This window comes from Gossypium hirsutum, chromosome A11 (assembly GCF_007990345.1).
Source record: "Gossypium hirsutum isolate 1008001.06 chromosome A11, Gossypium_hirsutum_v2.1, whole genome shotgun sequence".
NCBI lineage: Eukaryota > Viridiplantae > Streptophyta > Magnoliopsida > Malvales > Malvaceae > Gossypium > Gossypium hirsutum.
Genome location: NC_053434.1, coordinates 82348384 through 82363312, shown reverse-complemented (window position 1 = coordinate 82363312; position 14929 = coordinate 82348384). Strand labels below are relative to the sequence as shown.

General features: G+C 35.2%; 1 non-coding gene across 1 annotated transcript; it reads left to right on the top strand.

The window, feature by feature from the left end:
• The first annotated feature begins 14303 nt into the window (after positions 1-14303).
• LOC121210564 (small nucleolar RNA R71) lies at positions 14304-14407 on the top strand. The gene has a single exon (XR_005905680.1). It is a non-coding gene; the product is annotated as a small nucleolar RNA R71 (small nucleolar RNA).
• The last annotated feature ends 522 nt before the right edge of the window (positions 14408-14929 follow it).

The following is a 14929-nucleotide window of genomic DNA, read 5'->3' as shown; positions in this document are numbered from 1 at the left end:
GTCCCAAATCACTTCCAATGCACGTTTTGGGCCTCTTAGGCTTGTATCAGGGACTTTATGATTAAATGCAAATGGTTTTAATTTGGACGCAAGTTCATGACTCGGAATTGTATGGTTGTTTATGTAATAAGTTCATTAATGCCTCGTATCCTGTTCCAGCGTTGAATACGGGTAAGGGGTGTTACATATAGGGTAGAAGTTAACTTATTATTTCATATAATTAAGTTATATAATAAATATGTTAGTGAATGTATTTAAACAAAACAAAATTTATTCATTCACTATTTCTATCATACAAAACAAAAGTTAGAAAAGAGAAAGAAAAGAAGAGGGGTTAACGCACGGCTATAGGGACCTTAAGGTTCAAACTTCAATCAGTTAGTCAATTTAGTCCCTTTTCTTGTAATTTTTATGTTCTTGGAATCTCGATACTTAAGGCTAGTCGACTCATGTTGTAATTTTTAGTATTGCTTAAAATTTTGGATGTTAATATTGTTGAATATTTCAAATACTATGGATTAAATTGATAGATTTCAATGTATAAAGTGAAAGAGGACTAAATAGTGAAGTTAATTCTTGATTTTTGAATTTAGGGACTAAATTGTGAAAAATTTGAAATTTAGGGGTTTAATTGAAAATAAGGAGCTAAGCTTAGATTAAAGTGAAATTAATATAAAAATATAGGATTAAATGGGCAGAATAAAAATTAGTCTCAGTTTAGGGGCTAATTGGAATTTAAGCAAATATTGAGTACACATGGTCGTGTGTCCCTACTTTGAAAGTGACACGGCCTGAGACACGAGCGTGTGCCTCAGCCGTGTGACCCATGTAGTTGAATTTTTCTAAATTTTTTCCTAAAATTTTCAAATGTTCTCGATTTAGTCCCGAATAATTTCTAAAGTGATTCTAAGGCCTCAAGGGCTTGAATAAGGGATAATATGCATGCTAAATGATGGATTATGTTGTGATTATTGAAATGTTTTCAAATGAACAATTCAAGTAATGTTTATTTGGTAATGCTTCGAAACCCTATTCTGGCGACGGATACGGATTAGGGGTGTTACATTATATATCATATACTTTAAAGAAACAAAACTTCCATTTTAAATGAAAATGGCATGTAAATTTTTTTAAATAAACTTTGAAACTGTGGAAATCTCAAATTTGATATCTAAAAAAAGAAAAAAAAATAAAAAGGCATGAAAAATGAAAATGAAAGAAAGAAAAAAGAAAGGAGTTACTGGATTTTGAAGTAAGAAGACTTGCACAAAAGAGAAGAAGAAGATATGCTTGGTCACTTGGGGAATTAGCACCATTTGTACCATTTAAATTGCAACTATTTTATAGATTAGACATTTTTGGTTAATCTAGCAACAGTGTAATGCAAAACACAAAGGAAAAAAGAACTGAATTGCATTTACTCTTTTCTCATTATCCTATCCCAGTCTTTCTTCTTCATTTTTAAAACATTCAAACCATTGAAATATTACAACTTGTGTTGATTTGAGTTGTATCAATGAAGTTAATTTTCAAGATATGAGCTGATTAGGCGAGTGCCAATGCTGGAAAAGAATTAAAGGTTATAAGTTGCAAATACCTGAGAAGTTATTGGGAAAAGAAGAAGGACAAGAAGAACAGGCTGGGAAAAGAAACACATAACTAGAGATTTCTCACTAAAAGGGTAATCGAATTTAAGCCTTATCCAATTATCAAACGAGTTTCGTTTAATATAAAAAAAAAGCTAAATAAGTCCAGTCATTGTAAAGAAAGTTGATAAACTAAATGAAATGAGTGAAAAATAGAGATTACAACTCAAATCACAGATCAAGAAAGGAATCAACAAGACTTAAATCGAGGAAAAGCTAAAATGTCAGATTAGTCGTCGGCTTCGTTTTTACAACTATATTTGTCGAGGTAAGTTTGTAACTTGATTATATCAATTAATCGTGGTTTTGATTGTTCAATATCTAATTGTTTATATATGAATTAAGTTTATTGGCTTGAAGGAAAATGATTAAGACCATAGTGGAAAGACACTGTGGCACTATACCAGAAAAGAAGTAAAACCATAGTTGAAAGACACTATGACATCATACTAGAAACGAGTAAGACTATGATTGAAAGACATTATGGCATCTTGATTCTGTCGAGTAAGACCATGACTGAAAGATGTTATGGCATCATGATTTTATCGAGTAAGACCATGACTGAAAGATATTATGGCATCATGATTCTATCGAGTAAGACCATGATTGAAAGATGTTATGGCATCATGATTCTACGAGTAAGACCATAGCTAAAAGATGTTATGGTATCATGAATCAAAGAAATAAGACCATGGTTGAAAGACACTATGGCATCAAGACAAGAATAAATAAGACCATGGTTGAAAGACACCATGCCACACTTTGATCATTTGCTATTCAGGTAACAAGTTTCAAGTTAGGTATGTATCATAAGTATGAATACAAGTTGAATGTTTGACTAGTACAGTCTGTTAATGAATGTTAATGCCTTGGTGTAATTATATATTATTATGTTTATAAATACATTAAATCGTGATGTTGTAGTGTGTTAGAGAATTAAATGATTATATGAGTATTTTCCTAATATTCGATGTTATTTCATTTGATTCAACGGGTATAATAAGGAAGGGATTAGTAAGTATTCAAATGACTTAAGTCCTGAATCTATGAAAGGAATGAAAATGTAATATTCAATGAAAGTATGTTTACTTTCATGAGATTGATGATTTCAAATGATGTTGCTTATGTATATGACTTATCTTATGTTATTTCAAGCGATTTATGAGTTGATGCACTGACATGTATTATGGATAATGCTTAGGCTTGTGTCAAGCTTATGATTAGATTATATCACACTTAATATTGATGATTTATATTGAAATGGTAAGTGTTCAAATGGAAATATGCTTATGTTAATAGAAGGTGGTATGAGTCATAAGATGTAATTTCTTATGAAATGGTTTATCTTGTAGTTGATCCCAAAAAGGGTTATGTAGAAATGTACTAATTTCTGTATGATGATGATGTTTAGGCTTGTTTCAAGCTTGTGGTTATGGTTGATGTTTATGCTTATGTTTTGTGTTATGCAAATGAAACGAGCGAGAAAAGGTAACGAAATGGTAAGTTCACAATTGAGATGTAATTTGATAATGTAATTAAGCTTATGCTACGTAAATATATGATAATGAAATGGAATAGTTCATCATTTTAAGAAAGATTTATGATTATGTAATACAACTTATAAGATCCTATTATGTTAAGAATGATAAATATATGTGATGTTGTTGGACTTACTCATTTATAAGTTAATGGTTATATAGTTTGATAAATCTTATGGCATTGTATAGCTTTCTATTTACCTTATAAAGTTCATGATTGAAATGGAATATTATGTTAAAAGTTTATATGAGCTTACTAAGCATTCATTGCTTATGTAGTTATTTTTCTTTACTTTTTAGATTATCGAAAGCTCGATCGATTTGGAAGCTCATCGAGGTCTATCACACTATCCAACGATTATATCGGTAGTTTTTGATGTTTTGGCCAAGGTTATAATGGCATGTATAGGTGGACTTATGTTTAATGTTTGGTTGAATGTTTAGATGTCAATTTTGGTATGTATATATATTGGTTGTTTGGTACCATTTTGGTAATGGTTGAAATGTGTCATTTAAGTGTTGAGATGCATAAGGGCAATGGTTTAAATGGTAAGTTATATTGATATGGTATAAGTCAAGTATGGTTTGTTTTGAAATGATAGAAATGTGACCAAATATGCATATGTGTAGTTAAGTTGAATGCTTGCTTTTGAGGTGCCTTATATGACTTATTGGTTAAATAGAATTTGGAAATATGAATTGCTCATGTTATGTATGTTTTGGTATGTTTATGATGCCTTGGTCATATGTGCAAAACGTGTTTAGGTTCAAGCTTGAAAGAGGTGATAGAAATGGCTTGATTTTGGCCAATTTCATGTTACACGCCCCGAGACACGAGCGTGTGTCTCAGTCATGTGACCCCTAATGTTTTGAATTTTCTAACTTTTTCCTCAATGTTCCAAATGTTTCAGATTTAGTCCCAAATCATTTTTAAAGTGTTTCTAAGGCCTCGGTGGCTCGAATAAAGGACGATATGCATGTAATAAATGATTTATGATATGTTTATGTTAAGATATGAAATGTTCTAAAGTTACGTTTGAACGGCAATGTTTTGTATCCCTATTTCAGCAGTGGATACGGGTTAGAGGTGTTATAGTATAGGACATCCCTTTTTTAGAAATCAATTTCCAAGCAACTTAGCCTAAGGTAACTTCACCTAATCCATTGTTACCTTTTTAGGTATATCAAAAAAATTTTAAGCTCATCATCGAACATCATAAAGAAAAACTATACTTCTTATAGACAAAGCAATATTTCAATAATTATTATGCCATGGAAAAATATCCTATATACCAAAATGAACATACAAAATGCAATCTAGATGCACAATACACCCTAACACCTAAAGGATGCATTGTCCTCAATGCAAGTACAATCATGAACAATATATAACAAGTATGAATATGCATAAAAATGAGAAAAAAAGTTATGCAATGCATGAGAGAAAAACAAATATTAAATTCATTTGACTGAAACGTATTCAATTCTTTCTCGCAGACTTACGAGTACTGACTTTGTATAGCATCTTCCTTTTTTGTAGGAAAATTTCCTCACATTCTTTGTTGGTCTCCTTTAGTTCATTAATCAGTTGATCAATTGCTTGATCTTGTGCAATCATAGAGATGGGTGAAGATTTCGGTTCAGGAGTTTTACCTTTTCCAGTGGCAATAGCTAGTGCAGTAGTAGGGGCATTTGTTTCTTATTTTCCTTCTTCTACTTCATTCTTTTGTTCAACAGCTCACCTATATTCAATGCTGAAATAGGGTAATGGAGCATTACCAAACTTATAGCACAAATAATCATACATTTCACATACATTTTTCAAATTCAATTAATCATCATTCAAAATCATTCATATCGTCCCTAATATGAGCCTACGAGGCCCAAAACATGCATTTGGGAAGGTTCAGTGTAATATCCCATTTTTAGTCAAATCAGAATAGTGGTTTTGATAACACAAATCTGAATTCAAAATATTTATTTTATTATTAAATTAAGGTCAACAGCATGAATATATGTTTGTGTGAAAGTTTCAATTTAGAAATTTTATCGTTTCAGTGGTTAATTTGATAAAAAGGACTTAATCGCGTAAAGTGTAAAAGTGGAGTTCCATTAGCTAAAGTTATCTAATAGTTATGGAATTTTAAGTTAGAGGTCCTTTTGTTGTAATTTGACCATTTGAAACATGAGTGGACATATATGGACACATTATTAGGTATTTTAATGGTTTATTAGTAAGGTTAATTTAGTAATTTGGTTATTAAGATAAAATAAACAAAACAAAACAAAACAAAACAATTGTTTTGTATCATGTTCTCAACAGAAATTAGCTAAGGAAAAAACCATTGTTAGGGCTTTGAAGCATTCGGCCATAGCTATCCATGCATGTAAGTGTTTTCTTGCTCGGTGCTTAATGATTTCTATGTTTCTAAGATCATTGCAACTAGGTCTAGCTAGCCCTGGGACTATTTTGCAAAACTATTAAAGATTTTAGATGTTTCCATGGATGAATAAGCATGTGTTTTGAAGTTTCTTGACAGATTATGAATGCTTGTTGATAGGTATACAAGTTCTGTTAAGTGATTTTAAGTGAAAATGCAAAATAGTGATTAAATTATAAATGTGGAAATTTAATGGTTAAAATGTGAAATAAACAAAAAATATGGGCTGCTAGGGACTAATTGGTAAATTGACTAGCATGGGGTAACATTGAATTGCATGAATTTGTGATTTAATGAAATAAGGACTAAATTGTGAAAAATGTGAAATATTAGGGGCAAAAGTGTAAATTTTCTTAAATGTGAATTTGGGTTAAATTGAATTAAGATATGATTTTATAAGTTAATTTTGATTATATTTAGATCAAGAAAAATGAAGTTCAGATCTAAATCGAGGGAAAAACAAAGTTTTAGAATAATCGATTTATTTCATCGTATTTACATCCAAGGTAAGCTCGTATATTATAAGTTTTGATACAAATGTATTCATATGCTTTGATATTGCATAAACTGTGGGTACGAGACTATGGATATGATTGATAGTGATTGGACGACGATTCAACATTCGAAATCCTCGTTGAACCTTAGGAATAGTTTAGGATACTAGTGACATGTCATTAGAGGATACATTGAATTGGATTTGGGCCATGAAATTAGCATTTTGGGTGTGAGTTATACCGATTTGGCTTCGGGCTATGATATCAGTATTTCAGATATAAGCTACCTTGATTTGGCTTCGGGCCATGTATAGGTACTTAGTGTGCGAGACTATTGAGTATCCGACTTCTATTCTGAATGGTTCAATGGGTAAACAAAAGATGTGATTGAGTATGAGAATGATATGAGATGGTACAAGTACGTACATGTACATAAGTTTTGGTGTGAATAAACTTGTAAAGAATGTGATTAATATCAGAATTGTGTATATGAAAGGTTTGTTAGCTAATATATTCTAAATGTTGATATATTCAAATTGTTGATTGATAATCTTGAAACTGAATTAAGTTTTTAGTATACGAGCTTACTGATCACGTGGTTTCGTGATACGTTTTAAATATTTATAATTAATCATTCTTGAAACTAACTATTATCGCGATGTAGGCAAGTGTTCCTATCGAACAGTAGTAAAGTTTTAGCAAGACCGGATTGTCGAACCCAAAGGAACTAAAAGTACTAGTAATGACTATCTTTTTATTATCTAGCCTAGGAATAAAGAGGTTTTGTTTTAACTAACCAATTATCTAAACTAAGAACTCACAGAGAATAGAATTGGGGAATTGCTTTTGGGAAAATCGATTGAATTAAGACAATACCTAAGGAAAAATCCACTTAGACTGCACTTGTTATTTTGGCTCCGAATCAGACGATTTATTCATTTAACTTGTTTCGTAGAGATCCCTAAGTTATGTTATTATCCCTATTCAAGGCTAATAACATCTAATCCATAGATTAAATAATTGAGACCTTTCTCTAATTAACACACTAGGGTTGCATTAACTCGATCTATGGATCCCCTTATTAGGTTTCACCCTAATCCGGCAAAATCTTGTCACCCTATGTCTAGGCACGCAATCAACTCCACTTAATTATGACAAATGTACTCTTAGACAGGGTCTATTCCTCCCCTGAATAAGAGCTTATCTTGAGTCAGTATCCTGGGATATAAAAACAAGAATTAAGAACATATAATTAAGAACAAGTCAAATATTTATCATACAATTTAGAAAATAATAACAAAATTCGTCTTAGGTTTCATTCCCCTTAGGTATTTAGGGGATTTAGTTCATAACTAAATAAGAAAACATCTCAGAATAACAAAGAATACAAAACATAAAGAAAACCCAAAACTCCTGAAAGGGAAATTAAGGAGAGATCTTTAGTCTTGATGATGAATCCAGCTTCTGAGATGGATCAATTGGCTTCCTTGGAGTAATTCCTTACTTCCTATTCTCTATGTCTTCTTTTTTTCCTCCTCTAGGGTGTATTTATAGGCTTTAGAATGCCTAAGAGCTCTCAAAAGTGACCTTTTTCGAATTGGACTCAACTTGGGCTCGGCAGGAACACGCCCGTGTGGGATTATTTTAGGCCGTGTTCGAGCCTGTTAGAATGGCACGGGCATGTGTTCTACCCGTGTGAGTCGTGCTTCGATTCTGCCAAATTCATACGGTCGTGTGGGATGCCCGTGTGAGGAAGTCCAGGCTATGTTAATTTCGTACTTTGGCCCATTTTCTCCATTTTTGGCCTGTTTCTCGTTCCTTTCGCTCTCCTATGCTCTCGTAAGTATAAAACATGAAATTAAAGCATTAGAAGCATTGAATTCACCAATTCTAAGGAAAAACATCCATAAAAAGCGTTAAACATGGGGTAAAAATGTGTATAAATTACGGTTTATCAAATACCCCCACACTTAAGCATTTGCTTGTGCTCAAGAAAAATTCTCAACTCATAATCAAAATAAATTCTTCTCAATTTATAATTTCTATCGATAATATCTCAAAATAATCCATAGGTAATCGTACATTGAAAATTCAACTAAAAGAACATAAAAGTTTCAAACATTCCAAGTTGAGTATTTAATCATGCAAACATAGGTGTCTCCCCTCATCTAAGTAGTTACCATTGATTCAAAATATCACAGAGTTTCAGATCCTCACTACAGATTCACTCAAACAACTCGAGGTGTTTAAGGACAATAAATGAAGCACTCAATAGTCAATAATGAAAAGTCAATAGTCAATACATTGAAAATTCAACTAAAAGAACATAAAAGTTTCAAACATTCCAAGTTGAGTATTTAATCATGCAAACATAGGTGTCTCCCCTCATCTAAGTAGTTACCATTGATTCAAAATATCACAGAGTTTCAGATCCTCACTACAGATTCACTCAAACAACTCGAGGTGTTTAAGGACAATAAATGAAGCACTCAATAGTCAATAATGAAAAGTCATTACCATAGGCTTGCATGAAAATCAAATCTCCACCACTATAAATTGAGATGAAACATCAATCGAAAGGTCTTTAGAAGGTTGTAACGAGGCTTGGTTAGGGGGTGTGGTCACAAGCTGAAAGAAAGGGTTAGAATCGAGATTGAATTGAAAAATTGTCTAACTAGAAAAAGGGTTAATCATCACTTGCGTACAACAGGGCTTCTTCTCAGAATATGGAATTACTAATATGTATACATTTTTTTTCTTTAAAAACAAGTTAAATAACATAGACTAACTATTAAGAACAAGACATAGCTAAGCAATTTCTTCAACTCAAATCTCGAAAAAAATAGGGATTAATTTAGGGGATTTCAACAATAATGGGTTAAGGGTTAATATTAAGGGTAATACAAGAAATGGCTTGTTAGGCTCAAGGGGGTTTACTAGGGGTTCATCGTGGAGGTAGGTTTTTCATGGCATGAATGGGTTAATCCTAAGTGCCTTAATCATTTTGACATATCAAATCAAATGGTGTGGTCTTGACATGCATAATTAAGCAAGTTCTAGAATAACAGGTCGATATTGACGCCCTTAAAGCAATAATAAAAGTGAGCATGAAAGAATTGATAGATGCTCAAAAGGCTCAAAAATCTCACAAAAAATGTGGCTTTTTGATGTTTAAAACTTGTGAATTCTAACTCAAAGAATACCTAACTTTGAGGAAACAACCTAAGATTTTAAATTCTTAAAAATCAACTTATCATGCTTGATTCTCTAATGTCTTAAAGTTTAAAAAATCAATGCATAAATCCCTATGTTTTAATTCAAGACATATCAATCAAAATCATAAATCAATCAAAATTTATCCTAAATACGATATGAGAGCTTTCTAAGAGAACAAGGCAGTCATTCAGGGATTTTTCTGATAATGAAATAAATACCCCCCACACTTAAGATGTACATTGCCCTCAATGTACAAAGATAGATATTAGAATATAAAAATAAGATAGGGAGAGAAGTGAAACTTCCTATATGATGAATTCCTCGAACTGGAGTTTTGGAGAGTAATCGGTGCGAGAGTGGAGAAGGATACTCTGGCGGGGGTAGAGGTTCATTAGTCCATAAGTCCTGCACCAAAAGAATATTATATCTAGTGGTAGCTATGGTCGTGGTCGATCAAGACATGGCAGTCGCGGGGAACCTCTCCCGGTGGAGTTTTTAGTTCCTATGCGATGATGAGCTTAAAAGCTTTATATAACTGTGATAAAATTAGGAATTTTTAGGGGTTATTAGGAAGAATAATTACTCATAAAGAAATAGCCGAAAATGATAATTAAAAATAAAATTCTAAAATCTAATAAAAATTAAAAACATAAAATAATAAATAAATGTTTTTAAACATCTTCATCGCTGGATGGTTCGCGAGGTGGGACTGGCGATAAGATGTGGAGGTGCTGACAAATCTGCTATGGAGTAGCATCAATGTTGTCAAATCGTTGAAAACACTGCTACTCGAATCGAGTGAGGCGCTTAGAGATGTCAGCATATGAAGCCGCCACATGAGCTGGACGAGAGGGTGGTGGTGGCTGAGTCGGTGGGTCCTCATGCTGTGGAGGCAGATCATCAGGAATGTCCTTGTAGGCCTTCTCTTCGGTAGATTGGGCGAGATGATATTGAGGAGGGTAGGTTCCTCGGTACTTTTTGATTATCCTCATGCTAAGCATGCTCGAGATGCCTTGTGGAGACATTTAGCCAATAAGGGTTAAGGATGATTCTTGGGCCGCGGTGTCAAGTAGCCTGAAGTGTCGAGCCAACCGAGTCACGTAGGGGCCGATAGAGATGACCCCCTTTCTATGTTGCTCCGTCTGGTGCTGAATTGCAAGGGCAATGAAATAGGCAAGGTTGATGACGTGCCCGTGCGGCATACACCATAAAAAGTAGGCGTTGTGAGTGTTGATGACGCCAGTGCTCTCTCGCCTTCCTATAATAGTGTGAGCCAAAATTGCGTGTAGGTACCTCAGGGATGGTGGAAGAACTAATGCCTTGGCAAGGCTAGGATTGTAGGAGGCCGCGCTAGGGGCCAAAGTGTGCCAGCACTTCGAAGGAGAGAAGTGTATGTGGCGAGTGAGAGCATGTAGTTCATTCTCTTCCTTGAACTCCTCTGTATATAAGTCCAGCATCGTACCGAACTCTGGGATGCTGAGCTAGTGGATTAATTTGCCTAGGCAAAATTGGACCTTGCCGGGATCATCGTAGTTTATCATTACTATCTGAAGATGGAACGTTGAGCATAGTTCCATCGTGAGCTCGAGGTATGTTGGCTTGATGATCCCAAAGAACGGCTCCCAAGGGTCAGTGGTTAGGAGGGCCTAAATCGCATCAGCCAACTGAACTTGTTCTACGATAGCCCAGTCGATGCAGCGGCCCGTAATTAAAGGTCGGGCCCAAAGTATTTGGAAAGGTTCTTCTTGGGGCCCACACGGGAACTACAGGAGAGGGTGACGAATTTTCGTGGTTGGATCCGCAGAAGATGACGCTCCCTTCTATTTCTTGGAAGCAGGTACGGCAATTTTCTTTCCTCATGAAGACGACATGGTACCTGCAATCAAAACCATTAATTCATCTTGAGGAATGATCAAAGTAAAATGAAGACAAATTGTAAATAACAATCATAATTTTAGCAACTACTAAGACTAACAAGTTAATCAAAGCAATCAATTGTATGGCGTAAAAATGGCAACGAATTTCATGGAATGCAACATGTGTGACGGATGAAAAATGTAATCACAAAATGCATGAGTATGTCTATTGTTCTAATCATGAATATTTACTTCTAAATAATCAAATAAAGTAGAGAAATCATATAAAGAGTAAGAATTTGAACATGAAAAAGATAATAACTTGTGCTATGAATAAAATGTGAGTGATAGAAAGATGAAAATAATCATGAAAAATGCATAGTACTATGATAACTAACATGAAAAATGAGTGCAATTAAAGGGAAAAAAGTAAAGAAACGCTAGAAAAGGGAGAATGAGCAGCAAAAATGGAGTTGGATGAGGCGCACGAGTATGGCGGGGAGGACGTGTGGACTTGCAGTGGCTAGGGTTAGGGTTTTTGGGTGGGGAAGATAATGAATAGTACAGGGATTTTATAGATTTTGGGGCACACGACCAGGTAACACCCCCGTGTTCCCTAATTTCAGCCTGTGTGATTTGCAAATTTTGAATTTGGGCGTGTCTGACATATAGTACACGCCCGTGTTCCTTGGGCATGTGGGTGCACACGGCCGTGTCTGGTGTTGTTCACTTCTCCCAGGCCCGTGTATTTAGACCCATGCCCATCTCAATCTAACAGGTTCGACCATAGGTGCTAGACACGGGCGTGTCTCACACTCGTGCTATTTTAACAGGTTCACCCACGGTTCTTCCACACGGGCGTGTCGTACGCCCGTGTTGTTTTGGCAGGCTTGACCAAGACCATGTCACACAGCCATGGCGTTTTATCATAGCCCATTTTTGGGGAAATCTTTGCCCTATTTTCACACGGCCCTAAGCACGCCCGTGTTATTGGCCGTGTCTCTGTGGAAAACCTGTATTCAAGATCTCTGTTAGTAAGCTAGGTGTTGAAGACTAAATTTTAAAGATGTTAACACAATTAGTGCTCGGGTTGCCTCCCGAGAAGCGCTTATTTATAGTCTAAGCTCGGCTTACCTCTCCGCTGAGTGATCATGGTGGTTTGAGGAGTTTATACTCCACATTCCTGCTATCAATCTCATCAAAATAAGGTTTTAAATGGGTTTTATTTACCTTAAATGTGCGAAACTTGGGGTGACTTACCTCAACTATACCGAATGGAAAAATACTAAGTACCATAAGAGGAATTTCTTCATCCGGTCTGGCAGTGATAATACGAGGATCTGTGGCATCTAATAAGACTTGATCGCCAACCTTAAGTTGATTTGGAAAGGTATTGAGCTCGACCTGGCGTAGTTTTGGTTTATCGTGTGTTCTTGGTTTATGCGTCCGCCATTCATCTAGCTCCTCGATTTGTAGCATTCATTCTTCATGAATAGATCCTCTACTATTGTTTGAGAATGGCTCATGTACTTCCTTCAGACTCATTTCCTACAAAGTAGGTTGTACCAAATTGTCAGTTTTAGTAGAATAGGTTAAACGATCACCTTTAATTTCTGATATGTTGCCAGAATTACGAGCTTGAAGGGTGATTGTTTCGTCTGCCATACGTAGTGTGAGTTCACCTATGCCAACATCAATAATTGTTTTAGCAGTTGCTAAAAAGGGCCTTCCTAGAATTAAAGAAGTGTTTCTATCCTCTTCTATGTCTAGAACAATGAAGTTCACAGGAAATATAAATTTATCGATTTTAACTAGCACATCTTCAATAATACCCCTAGGGAATCTTATAGTTTTATCTGCTAATTGAATGTTCATCCTAGTCTGTTTGGGTTTCTCGAGACCTAGTTGCTTAAATATTTTGGAAGGCATGACGTTGATACTAGCCCCTAAATTAGCTAATGCATTATTAACATCTAAACTACCAATTAAACAAGGAATCATAAAACTCCCTGGATCTTTTATTTTGTTGGGAAGTTTATTTTGGAGAATAGCTGAGCAAACTGCGTTTAGCTCCACATGCGACGCCTCGTACAACTTCCGCTTATTTGCTAAAAGCTCCTTTAAAAATTTCATTGCATTTGGCATTTACGATAGAGCTTCAATAAACAGTAAGTTAATGTGTAATTTTTTAAGAGTTTAAGGAATTTACCAAATTATTCATCTGAGTAGTCTTTCTTTGTTGTGCTGGGGTATGGCACACGAGGTTTATATTCGACATTCACTGATTTGTTTTTATTATGACCTACCTCACCTTGACCTTTGCTTACTACAGTTTCTTGCCTCAGTTCTGGTTTAGGCTCAACGATTCATTCGTTTTCTTGAATATTAATCACGTTGAGTTGTTCCCTTGGGTTGGGTTCAGTATAACTTGGCAAGCTACCTTGTGGTCGTTCGGATATTAGTTTGGAAAGCTGGCGTATCTGAGTTTCGAGCCCTTGGATTAATGCTTGTTGATTTTTGAGTGTCGTTTCAGTGATCTGAAAATGGGTTTCTGATACCGAGATAAACTTTGTGAGCATCTCTTCATGGTTTGGTTTCTTTTCCTATTGATAGGGTGGTTGTTGGTAGCCCCGAGCTGGTCGCTGATTTCCTTGGCCTCCCCATGAGAAATTTGGGTGGTTCCTCTAGCCTGTCTTATAGGTGTTACTATATGGATTGTTCTGAAATCGAGGATTATTACCCATGTAATTTAATTGCTCGTTATCCATGTTGTGGCCATAAGGTTGGTATTCCGAATAGCTTGTTCCACCTCCACTTGCTTTACACTGCGTTACTGGGTGAACCTATGAAGAACTAAGAAAACCATCAATTTTCTTATTCAAGACTTCTACCTGATTAGAGAGCATGGTGACTGAATCGACTTTATAAACACCGACTATTTTCATGGGCTTTGTCCTCATGACTTTCCATTGATAGTGACATCTCCTCTATGAACTCATAAGCATCTTCAGGTGTTTTTATTATTGATAGTTCCTCCAATAGCTACGTCAAACATTTCCCGAGTCGAAGGACTCAGGCTATTCTGGAATGTTTGAACCTGAACCAAAGCGGTAACCCATGGTGAGGGCACCTTTTCAAAAGGTCCTTTTATCTCTCCCATGCATCGTAAGGTGTTTCTAAATCCATCTGCACAAAAGAAGAGATATCATTACGTATTTAGCCGTTTTACCGGTGAAAAATATTTTAGTAAAAAATTTTCGGTCATTTGTTCCCAAGTAGTAATTGACCCTCGTGGTAACGAGTTCAACCACTGTTTAGCTTTGTTCCTCAATGAGAAAGGGAATAACTGAAGACGAATGGCATCGTCAGAAACGCCATTAATTTTAAATGTATCGCATAGTTCCAAAAAGTTTGCTAAGTGAGTGTTGGGATCTTCATCCTGCAAACCATTAAACTAAACAAACTGTTGTATCATTTGAATTGTGTTAGGTTTCAGTTCAAAAGTATTTGCAGCTACAATAGGTCTAATTATGCTTGAATCAGTTCCTACTAAAGAAGGTCTAGCATAATCATACATAGTGCGTGGAGCAGGATTTTGACTAGCCGCATTTGCAGGAGGTAGCTGATTGTCTTGGTTTTCAGCCATCTCTTCGGTTAAGGTTTGAGTATTGTCTTTTTGCTCATTCTCTGTGCATCTTAGGCTTTGCCTTATTTCTCTTTGGTTTCTGCAAACTGCAT